Genomic DNA, 24389 nt, shown 5'->3' on the forward strand with positions numbered 1-24389 from the left:
GATGCAGACACCTGCTCTCCTGCCAGTCCTCCCCCGGTCACCCTGGCCGGCTCTTTCTCAGCGAGATGGCCTGAGAGCTGTAATGGAAGCCTGACGGTTTTATACGCACATATATTCGAAGCTGAGTTTCTCCTCTGCCGGGCCCGCGAGGGTGCCCCACCCCCACCCCGCCGTCTTTCTCTCTGCACTTCCTCCCCCCTTGAAGACGGTGCAGGTGAGCTCCAGGCAATCCCACCCCACTGGGAGCTCTGATTTCTACAACAAATGACCCGCGAGGTGTCCAGGGAGGCACCGAGGGTCAGAGTTCGCCCCGTGGGACTTCACCGCCCTGCCCCCACGCCTGCTGGCTGGCTTGTTCATGGCGTGGCGGGACCCAGAGGGCAGAGCCGTTTCATCCACCCCTGGAAGCCGCCTCTGCAGCCTCCCCTCTGCAGACCGCCCTGCTACCATAAGCAGACGTCACGTGGCTTGCTTTTATGGTAAGGTCAGAGGAAACGGGTGCCCGGGGAGAGGCTGTTAGGAGAGTGGGAGCTCTCGGTTCTGCGATGAGCCAGAGCAGCCAGCGAGCTGGCCTGGGGCCCATCAGACAGGGAGAGTGCTGTGCAAGGCTGGCCCTGCCCCCCAGGCCATGCCTTTGGCCTGCTGGGCCCGGAGCCGGAGCCGACCTCACCCCTCCTGACTGACATAGGCTCCTTCCCTCCCCGCCGCGCCTGGCCAGGCTTTGTGGCTCCCCCGGCTCCGGTTCTGATAGAGCTGTCGGTTTTTATTGCTGATAGGAGAGATCACTTCTGCCTTAGCTGAATGTTAATTGGCCTTCGCCCCACCACCCCGCCATGTTCCTTCAGTATATGCGGTGCCCCCCGTTCCCCCCCCCCCAAGGGAAGGGTGCCTTAGTCGAGGAACCTTCCAGAAAGACAAGGAAGGAGAGTCTTGCTAAATTGTGCATTGCTGATTGCTAAACCAGAGGTTAAGAAAGAGCGAAAGGGGCTGGCGTCACAGGGCAGCGGGTAAGCCGCTGCCAGCAGTGCTGGCGTTCCATGTGGGCACCAGCTCGTGTCTGCTGCTCCTTCTCCGACCAGCTCCCTGTTACTGGCCTGGAAAAACTAGCAGAGGAAGGTCCAAGTGCTTGGGCCCTGTACCCACGTGAGAGACCCGGACGAAGCTCCTGGCTTCAGCCTGGCCCAGTCCCAGGCATTGCAGCCATTTGGGAAGTGAACCAGCAGATGGAAGATTTCTCTCTCCTTTTCAGTATAACTCTGCCTTTCAAACAAATAAATATCTGAAGAATAAAATTATCTTGGTGCAAAAAGCTTGAAATACATGCATAGTTTTTTTTTCTTTCCTTTTTTTTTTTTTTTTTTTTTTATAATCTGAAGGGCAGAATTATAGACAGAGGAGAGACAGAAGAGAGAGATCTTCCATCCACCAGTTCACTCCCCCAAATGGCCGCAAACAGCCAGATCCGGGCCAGGCTGAAGCCCAGAGCTTCTTCCAGGTCTCCCACGTGGGTGCAGGGGCCCAAGCACTTGGGCCATCTTCTGCTGCTTTCCCAGGTGCATTAGCAGGGAGCTGGATTGGAAGTGGAGCAGCCAGGCTGGACTCAAACCCACATCCACGTGGGATGCCGGCGCTGGCGGCCAAGGCTTTAACTCGCTGAGTCACGGAGCCAGCCGCAGGCATAGTTTTCTCATGATACATGTTTTCTGTGGGCTTTTGGAGGATCCCACATGCACTCCTTGGCCACGGTACCTACACACTGTGGAGAGCCTGATCTTCCACAGGGACCCCAGTGGAACAATGAGTGAGCCCCTCGCAGAGGCCAAGCCCCAGACAGGTCCTGGAGAGGCAGCAAGACGCAGGAGCAGATAACAGTCCCTGGGGGCAAAGGACAAACTAGAACCGAGGGAGCGGCACGGCCAGGAGTCCCTGGGACTTCCGAGTGTCGAAGAAACACCCCCACGAAGGCAGCCGTGAGCACAGCCTCTCGGGATAACCCGAGGAGGTGGGCAGAGCTGGAAGTGAAGCAGGGTGGTGCCTGCAGGAAAAGTGGGAAGGTTGGTGAGGTCCAGGTGAAGGTGGAGGACCAGCTCGTGGCAGGACTCGGGTACCCAGGCAAGTTTTAAAAAAATTTAAGATGCATTATTTATTCAATATTTGAAAGGCAGAGAGAGTTACAGAGAGAGGAGAGACCTTCCCTCTGCGGGTTCGCTCCCCAGATGGGAGCCAGGGCTGGGCAGGCACCTGGGCCGTCCTCCGCCGCTTTCCCAGGGAGCAGGGAGCTGGGTGGGGAGTGGGTGCCGGTGTCGCAGGCAGAGGCTTAACCCCAAGCAGGCTTTTTCCAGGCATCAAATGCACGTAAGCCAACAAATAGCTGACTGGGGTTAATGCTCACGCCCTAAAACGCAGCTGCTCAGAGTGTACAAGCGATGGTTTTTTTTGGCATATTTGCAGCCATGTACTCATCACCACAGCGACCTTTAGGACAGCCCCCAAAGGAAGCTGGACAGGGTTTTGACAGGCGTGTGGCTTGGCCGGCTGATGTCTCACGGCCATCTGGCAGGAGAGCAGAGGTGGGTCTGGAGGGGGCGGGCCTGGGCCAGCCAGGAACACGCGTGAGAGCACAGCAGTGGTTCTGCACGAGGCTGCAGGGCGGTGGCAGTGACGGAGTGAAATCCGCTCCGTCTCGCGGATGCTTCCTTGCCAGGAAGACTGGGTGACGACGCTCAGGCCGGTTCTGCTGCTGGCTATTCAGCGGCAGTCACACCGATCAGTGTTATGGATGATGTCGCCTGGGCACAAAGAAAAATCGCCGCAAACTCAGAATCCTGGAGTCTCTACAAGTGGGAACAGCTCACAGAGCAAAGACCGGGCACGGGCTCTGTCCCAGAGGCTGTAGGGAGACGCGTTCCCCCGGAAGTGTAGGCCGCCTGGGGAACCCTGGCTTGGGAGCAGGCCTGGCCCTCACTCGAGTCCCAGGTCCTTAGGAAGACGAGGAGCAGAGAGAGGGGCTTCGGGCAGGTGGGTCTGATCGGAGCGTGTGATCTGTGACAACCGGGTCACTCAGGATTTCTTAAACTACAAGTGATCAATAGAACCGAGAACAAATTGGACCAGCTTTGACAATAAAAGGGACCTGGCTGTTGGCCAAAATCTTTGACCAGGGTCACATGGGAAGCTTCTCCCTACAAAACCATAGCCATGCCCAGTAAAATATAACCACAGAGAGAAATGGCCGGAGTGTGGCTGAGTTAGCCAGCAAGCAAGGGCTCTCCCTGGAGACCTGGAACAAAGAGGGAGAAAGGAGAGCCACGGTGCGTGATGGGGCCCGCGGTCGCTTCTGGGAGGGATGTGACGCAGGGGCACAGGGACGAGCAGAGCCGAAACCCAGCGGCCTCGGCTGTGGCACCTGTGTGGAGCCGGGAGGACTGGGGGTGAGGTAAATCTGTGGCTCCCAGCAGGGCCATGCCCCTGCGTGCAGGGTGCGCCAGGGCCCCAGGGAGACAGGAAGGCGCGTCCACCCCAGCCCAGGCGGGGGCGCTGCAGAGCTCAGAGGGGAGCCCTGGACAAATCCAGTCCTTGGTGCTTGAGTGGGCTTGAGGCTCAGATGCGGGCCACGCGTGTGGTCTGGTGAGAACGTGGAGCCACCTGGTAAAGCAGGTACAAAACCTGGGAGCGCCCTCCCTCCCCCACCCCTGCCCCAACGCGGCCAGCAGCAGGAAGTCCACTGCCCAGTACCAAACCTCAGGTGCCGGGTCCTCCCGCAGACACCACAGGCGGGAAGACTTGAAGCCCAGCCCCCAGGAGGCCGAGCAGCAGGTGGGCAGACAGCGAGCAGTGACGCTGCCAGCCAGAAGCAAGGCCAGAAGGAAACGCCTGCAAGCAAGAGAGAGCGCTACAAAGGCTGCAGGCCGACCGGCTCGGCGTCCAGATTTCCTCAAAATGATCTTAGAGGCGGAATGTCGAAACAGCGTGGATTCAGCGAGACTGGCCGCCGGGGCCTGGCGTGGCAGCGCAGCGGGGCAAGCTGCCGCCTGCAATGCCAGGTCCCGCACCACTGCGCTGGTTCGAGTCCTGGCTGCTCCGTTTCCAATCCGGCTCCCTACTAATGCACCTGGGAAGGCAGCGGAAGGTGGCCCGTGGACTTGGGCCCCTGCACGCATGTGGGAGACCTGGATGGAGAGCCAGGCTCCTGGCTTCTGCTTGGCCCAGCCCCTGTGGGAAGAGCTTCCTCTCTGACTCTCCCTCTATCTCTGTCACTCTACCTTTCAAAGAAATAAATTAAATCTTTAAAAAAAAAAGTGGTTGTGGGTTGATACTTATTACAGGTGAATAACAAGTGCATAGAAGTTTCTTAGTCCGTTGTCTAGTTTGAAATTCTCCTGTGGGCGCCGCAGCTCATTTGGCTAATCCTCCGCCTGCAGCGCCGGCAGCCTGGGTTCTAGTCCCAGTTGGGGTGGTGGATTCTGTCCCAGTTGCTCCTTTTCCAATCCAGCTCTCTGCTGTGGCCCGGGAGTGCAGTGGAGGATGGCCCAGGTGCTTGGGCCCTGCACCTGCATGGGAGACCAGGAGGAAGCACCTGGCTCCTGGCTTTGGATTGGTGCAGCGCGCCGGCTGTAGCGGCCATTTGGGGGGTGAACCAATGGAAGGAAGACCTTTCTCTCTGTCTCTGTCTAACTCTGCCTGTCAAAAAAAAAAAAAAAAAAAAAAAAAAAAAAAAAAAAACACGAGAAAACACGGGCAAAAGCCGGCACGCAGGGGGACGTGTAAATGCCGGATAAGAGTAGAGGATTTCCCACATCACTACCGAGGGAACCAACATTTTTTTTTTTTTTTTTGACAGGCAGAGTGGACAGTGAGAGAGACAGAGAGAAAGGTCTTCCTTTGCCGTTGGTTCACCCTCCAATGGCCGCCGCGGCTGGCGCATAACGCTGATCCGAAGGCAGGAGCCAGGTACTTATCCTGGTCTCCCATGGGGTGCAGGGCCCAGGGACTTGGGCCATCCTCCACTGCACTCCCGGGCCACAGCAGAGAGCTGGCCTGGAAGAGGGGCAACCGGGACAGAATCCGGCGACCCGACCGGGACTAGAACCCGGTGTGCCGGCGCCACAAGGCGGAGGATTAGCCTAGTGAGCCGCGGCACCGGCCGAGGGAACCAACATTGAGGTGACAATAAGCATCAGATTGTCGGGAAATCGCGGGAGCTAACGATGCCCTCAAGGGGTCGCTGTGTGCGATCAGGTGACCAGACTCCGCCTGCGGCCAGCCAACGGAGCCCTAAGGAGAGTCTCCCAGGCCAGGGCCCTGGGCTGGGCACAGCCAGGCTCTCGGCAGCACGGAGCGTGACGGAGCAAACGAGGGAGCAAGCGACGTGTCCCCCGGCGGCAGGGAAGATAAATAGATTGCATTTTATTCACGTAACAGATTAATGTGGAGCACCGGAAATAAATAAACTGCAACTACAAGTATCTTCGTGAATAAATCTTGAACACATAAAGTAAATTACAGAGGGAAGCTTCCAAATGATAACTTTATTTAAAGCTTAAAAAATATAAAACAATGCTACATATCGTTCGGGGACATGGACACTTTCAATAAACTACACTATTAGGAAGAAGGGGATTACCAAGTATGATAATAGGAACAATTCATCAAGGAGCTGCGATAACTCTGACCTCAGATACACTCAAAAGTGTCTCAAGAATGAGCAGACCTACGAGGAGACACTGACAGAGCCCCGTGTGCTAGCCTGGCTTCCAGAAACAAACGGCACAGCGGAAGTAGACACGTAAGATATTTCAGGGGGACGTGGGGGAGGGACGGGGGACAGGGTGGTCGCGGGCTGGGAGAGGCCTCCGTCGGCAGGTGCGGGTCTGACGGTGGGGGTGGGCTGGGCAGCAGGCCACTGCCCTGCAAGTGTTCTCTGTGCAGTGTGTTAAGGGTTTGTATTGCCGGCAGCAAGGAAAAAGATGAAGAGATGATACAGTATCATCTCTTCCCCTGCCTAGCTCCAGTCTCTTCTATCCTCGTTTTTAATCTATCCACCCATCCTCTTATCTGCCACCCAACCACCCATCAACCTAGCCATCTACCCATCCATACGCCCACCTCTCTAACCTCTGTCTCTCCACCAGTCCCTCAATCTGTTCACCCTTCCGTCTGTCTGTCCATCCGCCTACCCATTGCTGAGACCCTGTGGAGTGCCAGGTACGATACTCAGGCACTGGCGTAGAAAGTGAGCGAGACTCCTCCCAGCCGTTCAGTGCCACCGTGTGGCTGCGTCTATTCGGTGTGTCGGATGAGGGCTAGTTCCTGGTGTTAATATTTTTCCTTCTCTTAATTAGTCAAAGGCCTCTGCCGGCCTTGGGGACAACAGTGACTCTCACAGTAGGAATAAATGGAGACAACAAGACCCTTTCGCCCTCCACGGCCATGGTCAGCTCTGAGGCACAGCAGGTGGCAGCCCTGAAGCCGAGCTCATGTCCCGGAGGCGGGGCTTCCTGGATTCCCACGGCTCCCTCTGGAGAGGAGAGCAGAGGTGGGGGATCGGTCACACACAGCTGTGATATGCGCAAGTTCCCGGCAGGTGGGACACACAGCTGAGGGTCCCAGTTCCTTCCTCAGGGTCAAAGCACTGGGAAGGCCAAGGTGAGGGCGTGGCCCTTGAGCACACGGGGCCAACCAGGCTGTGGCCGGAGCGGGCCGAGGACGGCCAGGGATGGTGGGCTAGAAGGCAGCCTCCCGACCCTGCCTGCTGCAGAGTGGAGTGGGGAGAGCCGGGCTCTGTGGATCAGATCCAGGCTGGAGTCCCAGAACCAGGCCATGTGGCAGCTCCCCAGTGACCACCCAGCCACAAGCCTCCCGGGGACCCTCTTAGGAAGGGGCAGGGAGGAGAACCTCGAGAGGGAAGGTGAACCTGAATCTTGAACTTGAATTGGGAGGAGCTGAGTTCGTGGGGAAGGATGTTTTGAGGACTGGGTAGAAGTTAGCTCTGATGAGCAAGTTCCTGGTTTTTGTCTCATCCATCATCACGAGATGGGACTTGTGAGCCAGATGGAGTCGGCTACAGAACATTCAAAAGCTTTTTTTTTTGGTGGGGGCTAATATTGTGCACAGCGAATTAAACCACCGCCCGCAATGCCGACATCCCGTGTGGGCACCAGTTCAAGTCCCGGCTGCTCCACTTCTGGTCCAACTCCCGCTAATGCACCTGAGAAAGCAGCAGAGGACGGCTCCAGTGCTTGGGCCCCGGGGCCCACGTGGGAGATGGGGATGGAGTTGCAGATTCCTGGCTTTAGGGGGTCTCTCTCTCTCCCTCTGTGTGTGTGTGTGCCTCTCACCACCCCCACCCCCACCCCCACCTGTCACTCTTTCTTTCAGATAAATACATAAATCCTAAATTGAGACACAGAGACAGAGTTCTCGTCTACTGGTTCACTCCCCAAATTCCCACCATGGCCAAGGCTAGACCAGGCTGAAGCCAAGAGCCAGAAACTCCGTCCAGGTCTCTCATGTGGTGTCAGAGACCCAATGATTACAGCCATCACTGTTGTCTCCAGGGTGTGCATTAGCAGGAAGCTGGAATTCAGAGCTAGAGCAAGGCATTAAATCCAGCCACATGGAGGCCAGCTCTGTGGCGTAATAGTCAGGTCTCTGCCTGCAGTGCCGGCATCCCATATGGGCGCCAGTTTGCTACACTTCCGATCCAGCTCTCTGCTGTGGCCTGGGAAAGCAGCAGAAGATGGCCCAAGTCCTTGGGCCCCTGCACCTGTGTGGGAGACCCAGAGGAAGCTCCCGGCTCCCGGCTCCTGGCTTCGGATCAGCACACCTCTGGCCGTTGCAGCCATTTGGGAGTGAACAGGTGGATGGAAGACCTGTCTCTCAGCCTCTACCTCTCTCTGTAACTCTACCTCTCTAGTAAATAAATAAATATTAAAAAAAAAAAAAACTTCCATGTAGCTCAAGCCCCAGAAGCAGCCCCAGCAGGGCCAAGGTCAAAGGAATGGGGGTTACTCACCTGGGGCTGGAACCTACCAGATCTTAATGACCAGCGACCCCTGCACCAGCCACCATCTTTGCCCCTGTGGCTCACTGGTGGTCAGCTCCTGCCTTTGAGGACTTCTGAACTTGCAAATGAACTTGTACGGCCATAAACCACGCAGGTCAAAGCCAGGATTCTCACTCAGAGGCCGCCGGTGCTCGCCCCGCGCAGCAGGCCTCACCCCCTCCTACTCACTGACCAAGGACGGAGCACTGGCGCGGGCACAGAGGGGACGCCTGGACACCCGCTGGGGGACGCGGTCTCATTGCCCCTGCCAGGCAGAGGCTCCAGAACCCTTGGGGGAATTCAAGGCCAATGTCCGCTCGCCCCTGCGCCTGAGGTCGCCCTGCAGGCAGGGCAGGTGCCCAGGCCGTGTCTGGATGGGAGACTCACTGGTTCTGTTCCCCACTCTGCTCCAAAGACGCCTCTTCTTCGCCTCCGCTGAACGTGAGCTCCACAGAGGTGGTGGGCACACAGCCCCCTCCCCCCAGCCCTGCGCCCCCCTCTCTTCTGTACACCCCTGCCCCCACCCCCATCTCACTCTCTCATGTCACCTCTCTGGCACCAGCCTGGGTGACCATTCCTGGTGCTTGGGGTCCAGTGCTGTCTCTGGTGGAAGGAAGATCTCCCTCTCCCTCTCCCTCTCCCTCTCCCTCTCCCTCTCCCTCTCCCTCTCCCTCTCCCTCTCCCTCTCCCTCTCCCTCTCCCTCTCCCTCTCCCTCTCCCTCTCCCTCTCCCTCTCCCTCTCACTATAACTCTACCTTTCAAAAACTGGAAGTAAATCTTAAAAACAAAAACCGTCTAAACATCATTTTGCTCTATTCTGGTAGGCAGGGATCTGCCCCAAAATTCCTTAATGAAGCTTTGTTATGGTGTGCATGAACGGTTTCCAAAAGCTGTCACCTGGGCAGCGCACCAGGCTGGCACTGACCCCTGGCCCAGTGGCTTCGCGGGCCAGCGCTCAGAGGGACCCGGCGGCTTTACGGGAAGTTCAGAGCACGGAATGCATGCTGCTGTCTCTGAGGTCCCACGTGGGTGCTGGCACTGCAGGTGGTGGCTGAGCCAGCTACACCACCAGGCGGGCCCTTTGGCTCCTCCTATAAATACAATTAGGAAACAAACTCTATGGTTTCACCTCCTCCCGCACCCAGGAGGAAGGAAGCATTCACCACCAAACAAGACCCCTCATGTGGAGAGTCTTCCTCTCATTAATGACTCAGAAAACGGTGTATAAAAGATCTGGCCGGTGCCACGGCTCACTAGGCTAATCCTCCACCTTGCGGCGCCGGCACACCGGGTTCTAGTCCTGGTCGGGGCACTGGATTCTGTCCTGGTTGCCCCTCTTCCAGGCCAGCTCTCTGCTGTGGCCAGGGAGGGCAGTGGAGGATGGCCCAAGTGCTTGGGCCCTGCACCCCATGGGAGACCAGGAGAAGCACCTGGCTCCTGCCTTCGGATCAGTGCGGTGCGCCGGCCGCAGCACGCTGGCCGCGGCGGCCATTGGAGGGTGAACCAACGGCAAAAGGAAGACCTTTCTCTCTGTCTCTCTCTCTCACTGTCCACTCTGCCTGTCAAAAATAAAAATAAAAGATCTGTGAGAATAGGCAGAAAAATCATCTGAACATTTCTTACGAGAGCTATTTAATGTTTTATTTTTAAAGATTTATCCGTTTGAAAGGGAGAGAGAGAGAGTCTTCCACCTGCTAATTCACTCCGCAAGTTAGGAGCCCAGAACTCCATCAGGGTCTCACATATGGCAGCAGGGGCCAAGCACTTGAGCCGGCTTCCGCTGCTTTCCCAGGCGCATTAGCAGGGAGCTGGATCTGAAGCAGAGTAGCTGGGACATAAACTGGCGCTCTGATGCGGGCTGCCAGCTTTGCAGGCAGTGGCTTGGTTCACTGCACCTCAACACCAGCCCAGGCGGCTGGGAGTTTTAAGAATGTTGGGGGGAGGGGGGCGGTGCTGTGGTGTAGCAGGTAAAGACACTGCCTGCAACATCAGCATCCCTTATGGGCGCCGGTTCAGACCCCGGCTGCTCCACTTCTGATCCAGCTCCCTGCCAATGCGCCTGGGAAAGCAGCAGAGGATGACCCAAGTCCCTGGGCCCCTGCACCCGCGTGGGAGACCCGGATGGAGCTGGGTTCAGCCTGGCCCAGTTCTGGCCATTGTGGCCATGTTTTTGGGGGGAGGGGGTGAACCAGCAGATGAAAGCTCTCTCTCTCTCTTCCTCTCTCTCTGCTTTTCAAGAAAGTAAATCTTTAGGAAAATGCATAAGCAACTGCATGAGTTCTGGGGATACGGGTTCTGTTGCAATCACAGCAGAGGTGTCTGGGAAACAATTGTTCCTCATTGCTCCCCAGCCTGCAGCGGTGGCCAGGGAGGGGCGTGGCTCAGCCTAGGTTGTGGGGGAGGGGAAGGGGCGGTCAGCGGGCCCACCCTTGGAGCGGGGCTGGGGAGGGGGACAGAGAGAACAGCGGGGAGGTGGAGATTCCCTGTGCAGCGGGGACTGGCCAGCGGGGTCCAGGGTGGGCGTGTGTGTGCTTGTGGGGCAGGGTAGGGGGGGCGGTGCTCAGTGCCTGAACATTCGGGCGGGTGGGGGTAGGGTGTAAGAACAGGCAAGGATGAGCCCCCCCCATGTAGACTCCCTGCTGAAATTCTGTCGGAAACCCCAGGCTCAGCCCCAGGAGCCCTGAAGCCGCTGGCGTGAGCATCATTTGTTCATGCCACTTGTTAAAGCCCGCTCCGCGCCAGGGGCTTGGGAGACCACAGGGAGCAGAGCCACGGAGGGAGACGAGCACCGGCGTGGCTAGGAGAGACCGTCAACTAAAGGGCGCGCCGCGCTCCTCGGCGTACAGCGGGGCCGCCCCCGGGAGGTGGGAGCTGAAGGCGCCCGGAGCACAGCTGACCACCGGACACCCTGGCTCAGCCCCGCCCACCCCAACCGTGCCCAGAACACACGCGAGGCCTCGCTTCCGGCTACGGGGCTGGCTGCGGTCCCGGGTCAGGGACCGCCCGTATGCCCGCAGGCAAAAGGAAAGGGGCGGTAAGGCCGGTCTGGAACGCCGCGTGGGCTGCAAGCTCAGGGCACACGTGGCTGAAGGGGTGACGTTCAGGTGAAGGCGCAAAGGAGGGAGTGAGCATTTAGCCCACCCCCGCACCCGGGGGCCGGCGTTGCTGCCTGGGGCGGCCCCTGGCTCCCGCCTCCTGCTGCTGCATCGCTGGCACAGCGGTGGTTGAGGAGTTGGGGCCCTGCCACCCACACGGGAAAGCTGAGCCGCACTCCAGCTCCCGGCTGGGGCCTGGCTCAGTCACAGCCGTTCTGGGCGTTTGGGGAGTGGCCCAGTGGATGGAGCTCTCTTGCCTCTCTGCATCTCAGATAAATAATTAAAAAGAAAAATACTCAAGGGAGGTGATGGAGCTGTCGCGGGGACCACTCGGAGGGACGAGCGCCCTGTGACAAGCAGCCCAGTCCCCCCAACTCAACCTGCAGGGCGGGTCCAAGGAAGCCGGCTCCAACCAGCCACGGCGCCTGGAGATGGAACATGGGAAGATCATGTATGATCTCTCTGAAGACAAAACTCGGGGCTGGATGTGTTGCTAACATGCTACGCTCCTCCACACACTTCTACCTTGTTCACGGGGTAACACCCACGACCCGACTGGCTGCAGTAGCACCCAGGCGGCGGGCAGGACCCGGCCTGGCCACCAGAGGGGGCCTTTCCCGTGGCTGAGCCCACCCCGCTGGGCTCCAGGGCGAGGCCGGGAGACCAACCTGAATCAGGCACACAGGAAAGCATCGGGGGACGCAAGGGGGCGCTCGGGAGCGGAGCTGAGAGGAAGGGCAGGACCAGCAAGGTGGCTCACTGAGGACCCACACGGGACCCCCTGCCGCGAGTGGGCACCCACTGGACACGTGGGACATCTCCCCCAAAGCCCTGGCACTGACCTGCTGGGCGCGGGCGGTCCCTGCCCCTGCCCTGCCAGTCTGCCTCACCCTGCCGTCACACCAGTTCTCACTCCCGTCCACCAGCCCAGGTCTTCACAGCCTGGCCCTGGAATCCCGCCGACACTGCCTGCTCCTCTCCCCGTCGTGGCTTTGGGGACACTTGCCTGAGTACAACTGCGATCACATGGTCCCATTCACAAGTGCCCAGCCGCTCCCAGGGGCGACAGACAGGGGCGCCTGCTCCCGGCGAGGGGGGGGGGAGTAACGGCTCTCGACCTCGCATCACCTCTCCCCAGTGCCCCCAACTCAATCCCGCCTGGCGGCCGAGGACCTGCCCACAGACCCCCGACCACAGTGGGGCCAAGCCCAGGAGCTCACCCCGGCCGTGGAGATTGGTCCGAGGGTGGCCGAGGGACTGCGTGGACTCTTCCTGGGCCACTTCTGCTCCCACAGAGGCCTGCGTGGGTGTGAGCTTGAGGCTCAGGCCCCTAGGGAGCCATGGGGCGCCACGTCCTGAGGGCACCCAGCTGCTTGCAGGAGGCCTCTGCCACCCGCAGCCAACGTCGGATTCAGGACAGCGCACTCCTTCCCAACTCAGCAGGAGCTCCTCCCGTGGGATCCGCAAGGAGCCACCCCGACCCCTCCGCTTTGCCCGGTCCCCCGCGGGCACCTGGGGCCACTGAAGCCAGTGGGGCCCTGTCTGTCCCCATGCTCATCCTTGCCTGTTCTTACACCCTACCCCCACCCGCCCGAATGTTCAGGCACTGAGCACCGCCCCCCACCCCGCCCCACAAGCACACACACGCCCACCCTGGACCCCGCTGGCCAGTCCCCGCTGCACAGGGAATCTCTCCACCTCCCCGCTGTTCTCTCTGTCCCCCTCCCCAGCCCCGCTCCAAGGGTGGGCCCGCTGACCGCCCCTTCCCCTCCCCCACAACCTAGGCTGAGCCACGCCCCTCCCTGGCCACCGCTGCAGGCTGGGAAGCAATGAGGAACAATTGTTTCCCAGACACCTCTGCTGTGAGTGCAACAGGACCCGTATCCCCAGAACTCATGCAGTTGCTTATGCATTTTCTTAAAGATTTACTTTCTTGAAAAGCAGAGAGAGAGGAAGAGACAGAGAAAGAGAGAGCTTACATCTGCTGGTTCACCCCCTCCCCCAAAAAACATGGCCACAATGGCCAGAACTCGGCCAGGCTGAACCCAGCTCCATCCGGGTCTCCCACGCGGGTGCAGGGGCCCAGGGACTTGGGCCATCTTCTGCTGCTTCCCCAGGAGCATTGGCAGGGAGCTGGATCAGAAGTGGAGCAGCCGGGATGTGGACCGGGGCCCACGTGGCTGCCCGCGCTGCAGGCGGCAGTTTAACCCTCTGCATCACAGCGCCGGCCTCTTTACTTTTTCTTTTTAAGAACAGGGAAAGGCCGGCGCCGCGGCTCACTAGGCTAATCCTCCACCTTGCGGCGCCGGCACACCGGGTTCTAGTCCCGGTCGGGGCGCCGGATTCTGTCCCGGCTGCCCCTCTTCCAGGCCAGCTCTCTGCTGTGGCCAGGGAGTGCAGTGGAGGATGGCCCAAGTGCTTGGGCCCTGCACCCCATGGGAGACCAGGAGAAGCACCTGGCTCCTGCCTTCGGATCAGCGCGGTGTGCCGGCCGCAGCGCACCAGCCACGGTGGCCATTGGAGGGTGAACCAACGGCAAAGGAAGACCTTTCTCTCTATCTCTCTCTCTCACTGTCCACTCTGCCTGTCAAAAAAAAAAAAAAAAAAAAAAAAAAAAAAAAAAAAAGGCAGAATGAGAGGCAATGCTTGGCGTTTGTGTTAAGCAACGATGGGAAACAGCATTGCGGAGACTTGGCTGAAGGGAGGAGCCTGGCCTGGTGCTCAGGGGTTCCTACTGCTGGGGAGGCTCCCAGCCCCGCCCTCTGCCCACTGTGCATGCCCCATGTCCGTGAGGCCCCGGCGCTGCCCCCTGCAGCGGGTATGTGATCTAGACAGATCAGCATAGTTCGTCCTCCATTTAACGGTTTTTAAACTTTTTTTTTTTTTTTGACAGGCAGAGTTAGACAGTGAGAGAGAGAGAGACAGAGAGAAAGATCCTCCCTCTGTTGGTTCACCCCCTAAATGACCGCTACCTGATCTGAAGCCAGGAGCCAGGCGCCTCCTCCTGGTCTCCCATGGGGTGCAGGGCCCAAGCCCTTGGGCCATCCTCCACTGCACTCCCGGGCCACAGCAGAGAGCTGGCCTGGAAGAGGGGCAACCAGGACAGAATCTGGCGCCCCAACCGGGACTAGAACCCAGGGTGCCAACACTGCAGGTGGAGGATTAGCCTAGTGAGCTGCGGCGCTGGCCGGTTTTTAAACTTTTAATCAAGCTATGGTGATTGCACATGTCGATGAGGGGCGCTGGGACATCTCAGCATGTGTGTGTGATGTGGAACGGTCGGGCCAGGGGACAGCACAGCCGACACCTCGTCTCTGTATCCGGCACATCCAAACTCCTTCCTATGAGCTACTTTAAATATATATATATATATTAAATTATATATAAATATATATCTAAATATTATATATAAATATTTATTAAATATATATATATGGCCGGCACTGTGGCGTAGTGGGTAAAGCCACTGCCTGCAGTGCCAGCATCCCACATGGGCACTGGTTCAAGTCCCGGCTGCTCCACTTCTGATCCAGTTCTCCACTATGGCCTGGGGAAGCAGTGGAAGACGGCTAAAGTCCCTGGGCCCCTGCACCCACGTGGGAGGCCCGGATGGAGTTCCCTGCACCCAGCTGCAGCCTGGCCCAGTCCCAACCCATTGCGTTTCTGTAAGAGTTTTCCTTTTTTTAATTTATTATTTTTTTTTATTTGACAGATAGAGTTGGACAGAGAGAGAGAGAGAGACAGAGAGAAAGGTCTTCCTTCCATTGGTTCACTCCCCAAATGGCCGCTATGGCTGGCGCTGTGCCGATCTGAAGCCAGGAGCCAGGTGCTTCTCCTGGTCTCCCATGTGGGTGCAGGGGCCCAAGCACTTGGGCCATCCTCCACTGCCCTCCTGGGCCACAGCAGAGAGCTGGACTGGAAGAAGAGCAACCAGGACTAGAACCTGGAGCCCATATGGGATGCCAGCAACGCAGGCGGAGGATTAACCAAGTGAGCCATGGTGCCGCCCGAGTTTTCTATTTTTAATTTTTATTTTATTTTCTGGCCAGGCCCCAGCACTGAGTCAGGACAGCTGCCCCCAGGGCATCGTCCCTCACTTCCCAGAGGAGGTCTGGAACCCCTCCCACAGGAAGCCGCTGGCTGCAGCTGTGCCCGGAATGTCCGCCCCGTATCAGTGCGTTTTGTGCTGCTGTAACTTCATGAATCCCGCTTGGCCCCTGGTTCTGCAGGCTGGGGAACCCAAGATCAAAGAGGCCCCTTGTGAGGGTCTTCCTGCTGCATCCCCGGGGAGGGGCAGCGGGGAGGGGGCAGCACTCTTCCCCATAGCAGAGACCCAGTCCCAAGGCAGCAAACACACGCCAGGGCTCAGCATGCAGCCGCTCAGGTGCCACCTCCTTGGGCGACACCTGCTCACTTGTCCCCCTGCCCCGTGGTGGTAGCACGAGCGCCCCCAAATGCCAGCTCCACGCCCTGGGACTGCCCAGCCTCAGAACCAGGACCCAGATAACCATGTGCAGCTCCGAAATGACCCAGCCGCGGGTGTGCTGTTAGTGCACCGGAGACGGACGGCGAGCAAGACCACGGAGGACAGCGCTCCACGTGGCCCCTCCGTGGGGTGCAGGCGAGGCCACTTTACCCCTGAGGGAACCATACACCAGGTGCACCCCACGCCTTCCTCTAGCAGCCACTTGTGCACTTCGGACCAGGTTCTAGAAGAGTCAGCTCCTCCAAATGAACGGCCCTCAGAAAGCGTGAAGAGTTCTTGGGCGCCGGTTCTCCGGGTGGACCCCAAGGGCCACCAGCCGGGTAAGAAGCGAGGTTTCGAAGCATCAGACACATAGAACAACTTGTGTTGTTCTGTTATCCGTACAGACAGAATCCCAGGGGCGGGGGGAGCGAGCACCTTCGCCCACTGGCTCACTCCCTACACGCCTGCCGCAGGGGTGTGAGATGAGGGGCGCGGGCATCTTACGGGCCAAGCCAGATGTCCACCCCTGCTCCTCGGAATCTCTGCCCTAAGACAGCACCTGGGACACCTGTGTCCCCACGGCTGAGGGCCTGGAGTTGGGGCCCTGCTCTTCTCCCGGTGCCAGCTCCCTGCCCATAACGGACGCCCCAGGAGGCAGCAGGAGGTGGCTCAAGTCCTTGGGTCCCGGCCACCCACGTGGGAGACCCAGATGGAGCCCCTGGCCTGGCCCAGCCGTGGTTGTTGCAGGCATTTGGAGAGTGGACCAGACACTGGAAGATCTCTGTATCTGTCTCTTTCAAATACATTTTTTAAAAATTAAAAAAAACTTTGATTTTTACGTTGTCCTGGAACCAGAAATGTCTGGAAGACCTCACAGAAATGCAGGTCTCTCTCCCTTTTCTCAGAAAGAACAAAGTCCCTTTTTGGGCTCTTTTCCAAGGGAGGCGGGGTTGGAGGCAGGAGGAACCCTTAGACCACAGGAGACCAGCAGGGGGCGCACCAGGTCTGCACAGGGGGCAGCCCGGCCATCTGAGGTTCCCACCGCCCAAGGTAGAGCCGCAGAGCCCACCACACCCTCCTCCATCCTGTCCATGGATCAGCTCCCCCGGCCCCCCACTGTTCCCGGGGAGCCCACCCCCTGGGGACCCCCACATCTGCGCCTTGGGTGCCAGGAAGCTGACCAGGGCGCTGGCAGGAAGTACTCCTAGCCACCCGCCGTGGCCGCCTACCTGGTGGCCGGCCTAACCTGTGGTTCCTGCGGCAGCTCCTGGCCCTTGGACCACGTGGCTCTTGTTTGTTTCTCCTGGCACCATCTCATGCCCCTGAAACAGGTATCTGGGGAATGAACCTGCAGGAGGGACCCTCTCCCTCTCCCTCTCCCTCTCCCTCTCCCTCTCCCTCTCCCTCTCCCTCTCCCTCCTCTCCCTCTCCCTCCTCTCCCTCTCCCTCTCCCTCCTCTCCCTCCTCTCCCTCCTCTCCCTCTCCCTCCTCTCCCTCTCCCTCTCCCTCTCCCTCCTCTCCCTCTCCCTCCTCTCCCTCCTCTCCCTCTCCCTCTCCCTCTCTGAGGGTCTGTGCTGCCTTCAGCCTGGAACCTCCCAGAATATAAGTGGGAACGCAGCAGGGTCTCCCTGGGAGGAGGAAGCCTTGGAGACCTGGAATAGGAGCCACATGGCTAAAATGCAGGTGAACCTCACCACAGCCAGCGGGGACCCCAGGGAACTTGGGTGGTGCTGAATGAATGAAGCTGGCCCAGAGGGGTCCCCCGGGACCTGCCGGGCTATGTAAGAGCTGCCGGGGGTGCCCTTTGCCCTCACCTCATTCACTGACCTGCCCTGGGGTGCTGGGGCCCAGGTGACCCCCTGCTGTGGCTGAGTTGCTTTGTCTACACCCAAAGTGCTGGGGCATGGTCCCGTGTCGCTCCCCCTCTTCACGGAGGAATGACACAGGACCCTGCGCTGTTCTTTCGTCTGCTCGGCCCTTCCCGGGTTTGCTGCTGGTCCTTCCCGGGTTGGCTACCGACTCTTCCACCTCTGTGGAAGGGCGGTGCCCCCTGCCACTTTCCCCACTTCCGCAGGGGAGTGGCACACTGCCGGTCGGCTCTCTCGGGGGCTGCTCAGATGTTATTCGGATGTTCCCCTTAGATGTTCCTGGTGCATGTTGTCTCTCTCCTCCTTTATAGTCCTCTTCCGCCAATCCCAACTCTGCTACCCACACGCCGAGTACGCTGCTCTCCTCCAATCAGGAGCAGGATCAGCTCCTGCAGGTTACTGGTCGAACTGGAGGCACCTGTGTAGAAGTTGTTTACTCCTCTCCCAGCGCCATATTGTGGGAGAGCAGATGCTTAGAATAAGTCTTAATTCCAGTAACTTAGTCTAGTCCGAGTTGCTCCCCACAGTCCCGGATGCAGCAGTGCTGGGAGCTGGGGCCCAGTGGGAGGAGGTGGGTCTGGGGCTGAGCCCTCGTGGGGACGGACAGCTTTCCAGTGAGTGAGTTCTGGATCCGAGACAGGCACAGAGACAGCAAGCTTTGGGCCGGCCGCCTCGGCTGCCTCTCGTTTTCCCCTGCGCCTTCCTCTCTCTGCCCTGGATGGACGCAGCGGGGGGCTCCGGGGAGAGGCTGGGAGGTGTGGGATCTTGGGGTTCCCCAGCCTCAGACCATGAGTCAAAACATTCCCCAGCCTCGGCTGTGTTGTCCAGCAGGGGAAGGGGCTGAGACCACGCTGGCCCGCCGTGAGCATCGTGAGCACCGGCGGGCAAGGATCTTTAAGAAGGGCACCCGCCGGCAGCATTGTGACAAGGGTCAGGGGTCATGACCCCAGCCTTTGAACTGTGTGCTGCCTGCCTGAGGTTGATCCCATGACAGAACTGGAGTCTGGCCCTCGTGTGCAGGAAGCTGAGTGGGCAGTGCTTCCAGGAGGTGGTCAGAGGGGGGCGGGGCAGGAGGAGAAGCCCCAGCCAGCTCCGCGGGCAGCTCGGGAGCTGGGATGGCCCTTCAGGCTTGACCCGAATCAGGTCAAGGGCCAGCCTGTAGTACCCCTGCTTCAGCTGGTCATTGCCAGCATGCTGCCCTGGGGACGGCCACCCCACCCTTCGGGAGGGCAGGTCCTGGGCAGAACCGGGCTGTGAGCACCGGGGCGGAGGGTGGTGCCCCCTCCCAGGAGGCTGCCGGGTGTCTCCCACAGCATCTGCTGCGCCCCTGGACAGCCAGCGTCTGATTTTTTTCTTCTGCACCTTATGCTGCGAGCGTGGATGACGGTAATACCGCAGGCTTTTAGTTTTTGTTTAAGATCTGTTTATTTGAAAGGAAGAGCATTGTGGGGGGAGGCACAGAGAGTGAGAGGAGAGACACAGAGAGCTTCCAACATTGGTCCACTCCCCACATGGCTGTAACAGCCAGGGCTGGGCCAGCCTGCAGCCAGGAGCCTGGAACTCCATCTGGGTCTCCCTCGTGGGTGCAGGGCCCAAGCACTTGGGCCATCATCTGCTGCTTTCCCGGGAGCATTAGCTGGGAGCTGGATCTGAAACAGAGCAGCCAGAACGCAAACCAGCGCTCCAATACGTGAGGCTGGCATCACAAGCCATGGCTGGACCAGCTTCTGCACCACAGCCTGGCCCCCTCCCCATAGGTTTTAATTAAAAAACTAAACAAGTCCGTTGTAAAGACACACCCAGACCAGGGCCAGGACATATAAAACCCAGCTGCCAGTCCTTGGGATGGAGACCTGGGCCCCAGATGTGTCTGGAGCCAGGGACAAAAACACCTCCTGTGTTTCCTATTACCCCACAGAGTCCTAAGGGACAGCGCTGCAGTTCATCAGCAGAGGAGCGGCTGGGGGAGTGGGGAACCGAGCCACACCGGCAGAGCCTCGCCGGCACAGCGCAGCACAAGGAGAAGATCCGACACTGGGAGTGCATCCCAGGAGATGCCGCAGAAAAGCAGGAACGATTCGTCCGTGCTGTTAGAAGTCAGGCTGGCATCACCGTGGGTGGGTGGGCACAGTGACAGGATGTGGTGGAATGAGAAGGCTATGCCAAGATGGCCACTGGCCATCTTATTCAGGAATGGCTTTAAATCCACCTGGCAATGAAGCCTGCCTGGCAACAGGCTGTGATTGGTTAGGGCATAGACTGCCCCTTGACCGGATTGGCTGTCTTGGCTATATAAGCTGCTGTACCAACTGAAATAAATGAGGCTGCAGGCTGCTCGCTTCTGGCCCGCTTTCACCTGACTCCCGGGGTCTGTGTGGTGACTCTGCACCTCCTGCCCCCACCCACACTCCTCATCTCAGAACAAATCAACTTCAATATCTGGCGTGCCAACGTGACTGGGAGAGAGACAGCATGTCCGACTCAGCGAGGTCCCCCTTGATTTCGGCACAAGGCCCCTCGGTGTTTTGTGTGCTGTTTGGTTCTGTGAGGGGGAGCGCAGAACCCCTCCTAAGCCCCTTTCCTTGTCCTTGTCCTCGGTCTAAGTGACCCCAGGTTAGGCACACACCACCCAGAAGTGTATGTCGCTTCTCAGCTCCTCCTTTTACTTTCGGTTCGTGCGGCGAATTCCCATAAGGGACTGATCATCCCAGAATTCGGAACCAAGTCATCTTCCCTCACTCGAGAGAGGCGACGCTCAGAGACACCGTGTAGGCATACGGCCTGGACCTAACGAGTCAAGGAAGTCCCCCACTAAGCACAGGACATACGCACGATCTGAGACACCACTATCTGTCTAACTTCGGGAAACCTGCAAAATGCCATCAACAGCTGAGGTGCTAGGAATTTGCTTTGTTATGGCAGCAGTGCTGTGGGTATCTTTCCTTTGGCTAGAGTTGGCGTGCCGTGCCGCTCTTAAACACTCAAACATGGGAAAGATATCCCCCTCTCAGAATCCCGCACAGAGTACCAAGCAGTGAATCTGTGAGTGATCAGCGCCTGACACTCCAGGTCCGTCTCACAGACAATGGTTGATGACTTAGGGAGAGAGAGCTCCCTCGGTGAAAAAAACAATGTAGCAAACAAGATAGCAATGCCTAGTCAGCCACCCCCCACATACTCATGGGATGAACCTAGATGACCTCTAGACAATAACTCATGCGAGGTCATCCCATCCGCACCCAGTGAGGATCCCCACATTTGTGGCAGTCCCCAGGCACCGCAGGCTCTCAGGGCAGCTGCTAGACCCCATCCCACCCGCATGTTTGCAGTTAATGTAGGAGCGGACACAGAATTCAGGCCCTGGATTCCAACGCCTGTAAAAAGACTTCTATTAACCAAAGATCGAGGATATGCTTGTGTCTTTCCAGAGAATGCAGGACAGCCCATTTGGGTACCAGCCAGAAACATAGAGCCTGCAACTGACAGCCAACCAGAACCAGCTGAACAAGACCAAGAGTCTGCCTTGTTAGCAGACACACCTGCCCTATCATCCTGCCCTGAGGAACTGCCCATAGCCATATCCGTTACTGTTTTATACCCCACTAGCTCCCGTCAGTCACTCGAACAGCCCACAGCCTGTGTGCAGTCACGCCATTCCTGATTACCATTGTTCCTCATTCCTACCCCCATCTGAGCAAGCACTCCTGTGGTCTCCCGTTTTGAGGGCTGGTTAGTCAACGATGGGTAAGATCCCCTGGAGGACATCCTAAGACAGGCACAGCCGCGTATGGAGACCACATGGAAACGGGGTCAACAATGGTATGGCCAAGAATCACGCCTCCCGTTGCTCAAAAATAAACGAAAAGGAGGAAATGTGGTGGAATGAGAAAGCCATGCCAAGACGGCCGCAGGCAAGCGAGCGTCAGTTACTCAGGAATGGCTTTGGAACCCACCTGGCAATGGAGCCTGCCTGGCAACAGGCAGTGATTGGTTAGGGCATAGACCACCCCCTGACCGGATTGGCTACCTTGGCTATATAAGCTGCTGTACCAACTGAAATAAATGAGTCTGCGGGCTGCTGGCCTCTGGCCTGCTTTCACCGGACTCCTAGGGTCTGTGTGGTGACTCCGCGCCTCTTGCCCCCACCACACTGCTCTCAGAACGAATCCTCTCAGAAAAAAATCAACCTCAACATCGGGAGACATGCAGGAGGCCTCCTTGGGGTGCGGAGGCCCTGTTTCTCAGCCCATGTGCTGGGTCACGGGTATGTTCAGTTTGTGAAGTCAGTGATAAAACAGAAGTCTTGGCAGGCTTTGTGGCACAACCGTTAGGCCAGTGCTCGTGGCCTGCACCCCACATCCGAGTGCCTGGGTTGAGTCCAGCTTAGCCTCCGAGCCCGTGTCCTGCTCTGAGAGCTGGATGGAGCTCCAGGCACCTGGCTCCGCCTGGCCGCATGCTGGTGTGGAGATACCTTCAGTCACCAGGGCGAAGGATGGGGGTGGGGGAAGAGATAAGAGAGTTAATCAGTTAACTGGAACCAACAGAAAGCTGCTTTGATTACTGAATGTTCCTGGAGACCTTGCTCCCAGCCCACTGCCTCCTGCCTACCCATGAACTTCCTGGACTGTCCATGCCAGCAGCCCAGAAGCACTGCCCCCACGGACCGCCCTCCTACCCCAGGCTTTCCCCACTTCTCGCTGCTCCACCCTCCTGACCCCTTGGAAGCACTTCCGGCTTTCCTTCCCCGAGTTTTCTCTTTTTCCTTAATTTTTATTTATTTTTATATTATCTGAAAATCAGAGAGAGGGGGAAGGGATCTTCCATCTGCTGGTTCACTCCCCGAATGGCCACAACAGCCAGAGCTGGGCCAGGCTGAAGCCAGGAGCCAGGAGCTCCCTCCAAGTCTACCATGTGGGTGCAGGAGCCAAGTACTTGAGCCACCGTGTGCTGCCCCCCAGGGCAGGCCACGAGCAGGAAGCCGGATGGAGTAGCGTGGTGGGGACCAGAGCGAGGCGCTCAGAGCTGGGATGCGGTGCCCCCAGCAGCAGCTCAGCGTCCGCACCAAGCGCCCGCCCCTCCCTCCCTCCTTCTCGCTATGACCGTACTCTTGGCTCTGAGGTCCAGCGGACGCATTTCCCGCTGTGACCCGGCCTCGCCGCTGGTGGCTGTGACAGCGGAGGTGAGTGGAAGAGGGTCTTCGCACAGGAATTCAGACGTGAGACAGAGGCTGGCCGGGTTTGACAGGGCAGGGCACGCGTCAGAACAGACCAGCACCTCTCCAGGTGAGAGAGCGCCCGGCCACTGGGGCTGGGGAAGCAAGGTCACCTGGCTGAATGGCGCTGAGTCTGTATTCAGACCGGGGCTGTAAGAAAACGGGGTCCAGGTCTCCCGGCCGTTTCTCCTTCCCCTCCTCCCTCTTCTGTCGGACACAAGGTCTGCCCAGGGTGAATGAGGTGCAACCCCACCCAAGCTGTTTCTTGGTACCCAGCGATACCAGACTGGGTGGCCCCCTGGGCTCCGGAGGCCCCAGTGGAGTGCTCGGGGTCTGGGAGGACCGCGCAGTGTAAAATCCTGCATGGTTTCCCAGGGTGCTTTGTTGTCCTCTGGCCCTTGAACACACAGGCTCCTGTCTGACTTCCCACCCGGCAGGTGCAGAGCCTGTGAGGATCTGGTCTCTCCCGGCCAGCGCTGGAACAGCCCAATGGACCCTCTTGTTACAGAGAACCCTTGGTCTCAAGAGTCCCGACGCAGTACCCCGTAGCCGAATGCTGGTGGGCACCTGCGTTTCTGGGTGACCTCCTGCCTCCATGCAAGCTTAGTGAAGAGAGGCCTTTGTGGGCGCAGCCCGCCTGCTGCGCCCCATGTCAGGCGCGCCTGGGTTGAGTCCTGGCTCCTCTGTCTCCAATCCAGCCTTCTGCTAACGCACCCAGGAGGCGGCAGGGGATGGCCCAAGTGCTGGGAAGTGAACCTTGGTGAAAGATCCCCTCTCCCTGTCTCTGTGTCGCTCCGCCTTTCAAATAAATAAACCTTAAAAAAAAAAACGGAGAGCAGGGATCCAGCAGGCACCTGTACACAGAAGCTCTCGGCAGCCCAGGCGGAGACCATATTGTGCGATTCCTTGTATCTGAGGTACCAAGAATAAGTACTAAAGGGGCCGGTGCTGTGGCGCAGTGGGTTAAAGCCCCTGTCTGCAGTGCCGGCATCCCATACGGGCACCAGTTTGAGTCCTGGTTGCTCCACTTCCGATCCAGCTCCCTGCTGGGAAAGCAGTGGAGGATGGGCCAAGTGCTTGGGCCCCAGCACCCACGTGGGAGACCTGGAAGAAGCTCCTGGCTCCTGGCTTTGGGTCGGCTCAGCTCCAGCCATTGCAGCCATTTGGGGAGTGAACCAGTAGATGGAAGACCCCTCCCCTCCTCTGTCACGCTTTCAAATAAATAAAATAAATCTTTAAACAAAAAGAATAAGTACTAAAAAATAAATAATAATGATAAGTACATGGCAAGCAGAGAGCTCTTGGCCTCGTCCCTCTGATTCTTAGCCGTCAGGGTGCAGGAGCATCATCCAACTCTTCAAGGGAAGCGGGAAAGCCGGGCTTTTATTATTATTGTTATTTGAGAGGCCGAAAGGTAGGCAGACAGAGAGCTCCGGTCTGCCGGTTCACTCTCCAAATGCCCACAATGTTGGGGGCTGGCTGAGGCCAAAGCCGGGGGCCAGGAACTGAGTCCAGGTTTCCCATGTGGGCGGCAGGAGCCCAATCATTTGGGCCATCACCACTGCCCCCTAAGGTTTGCTTTAGCAGGAAGCTGGAGCCAGGAGCTGGAGCCGGGAATCGAACCCAGGTAACTGCGGTGTGGGACACAGGCATCCTAGCTGCCGGGCCAAACGCCCGCCACTGGAAAGCAGCATTTAGTGGA

The 24389-nt window shown here is 58.5% G+C and overlaps 1 long non-coding RNA gene across 1 annotated transcript; it reads left to right on the plus strand.

Moving 5' to 3' along the window:
* The first annotated feature begins 350 nt into the window (after nucleotides 1-350).
* LOC149123646 (uncharacterized) lies at nucleotides 351-4298 on the plus strand. The gene is made up of 2 exons (XR_016217175.1): nucleotides 351-479; nucleotides 3765-4298. It is a non-coding gene; the product is annotated as an uncharacterized LOC149123646 (long non-coding RNA).
* The last annotated feature ends 20091 nt before the right edge of the window (nucleotides 4299-24389 follow it).

Source organism: Oryctolagus cuniculus, chromosome 11 (assembly GCF_051225735.1).
Source record: "Oryctolagus cuniculus isolate XC-2025 breed Fujian yellow rabbit chromosome 11, ASM5122573v1, whole genome shotgun sequence".
NCBI classification, from domain to species: domain Eukaryota; kingdom Metazoa; phylum Chordata; class Mammalia; order Lagomorpha; family Leporidae; genus Oryctolagus; species Oryctolagus cuniculus.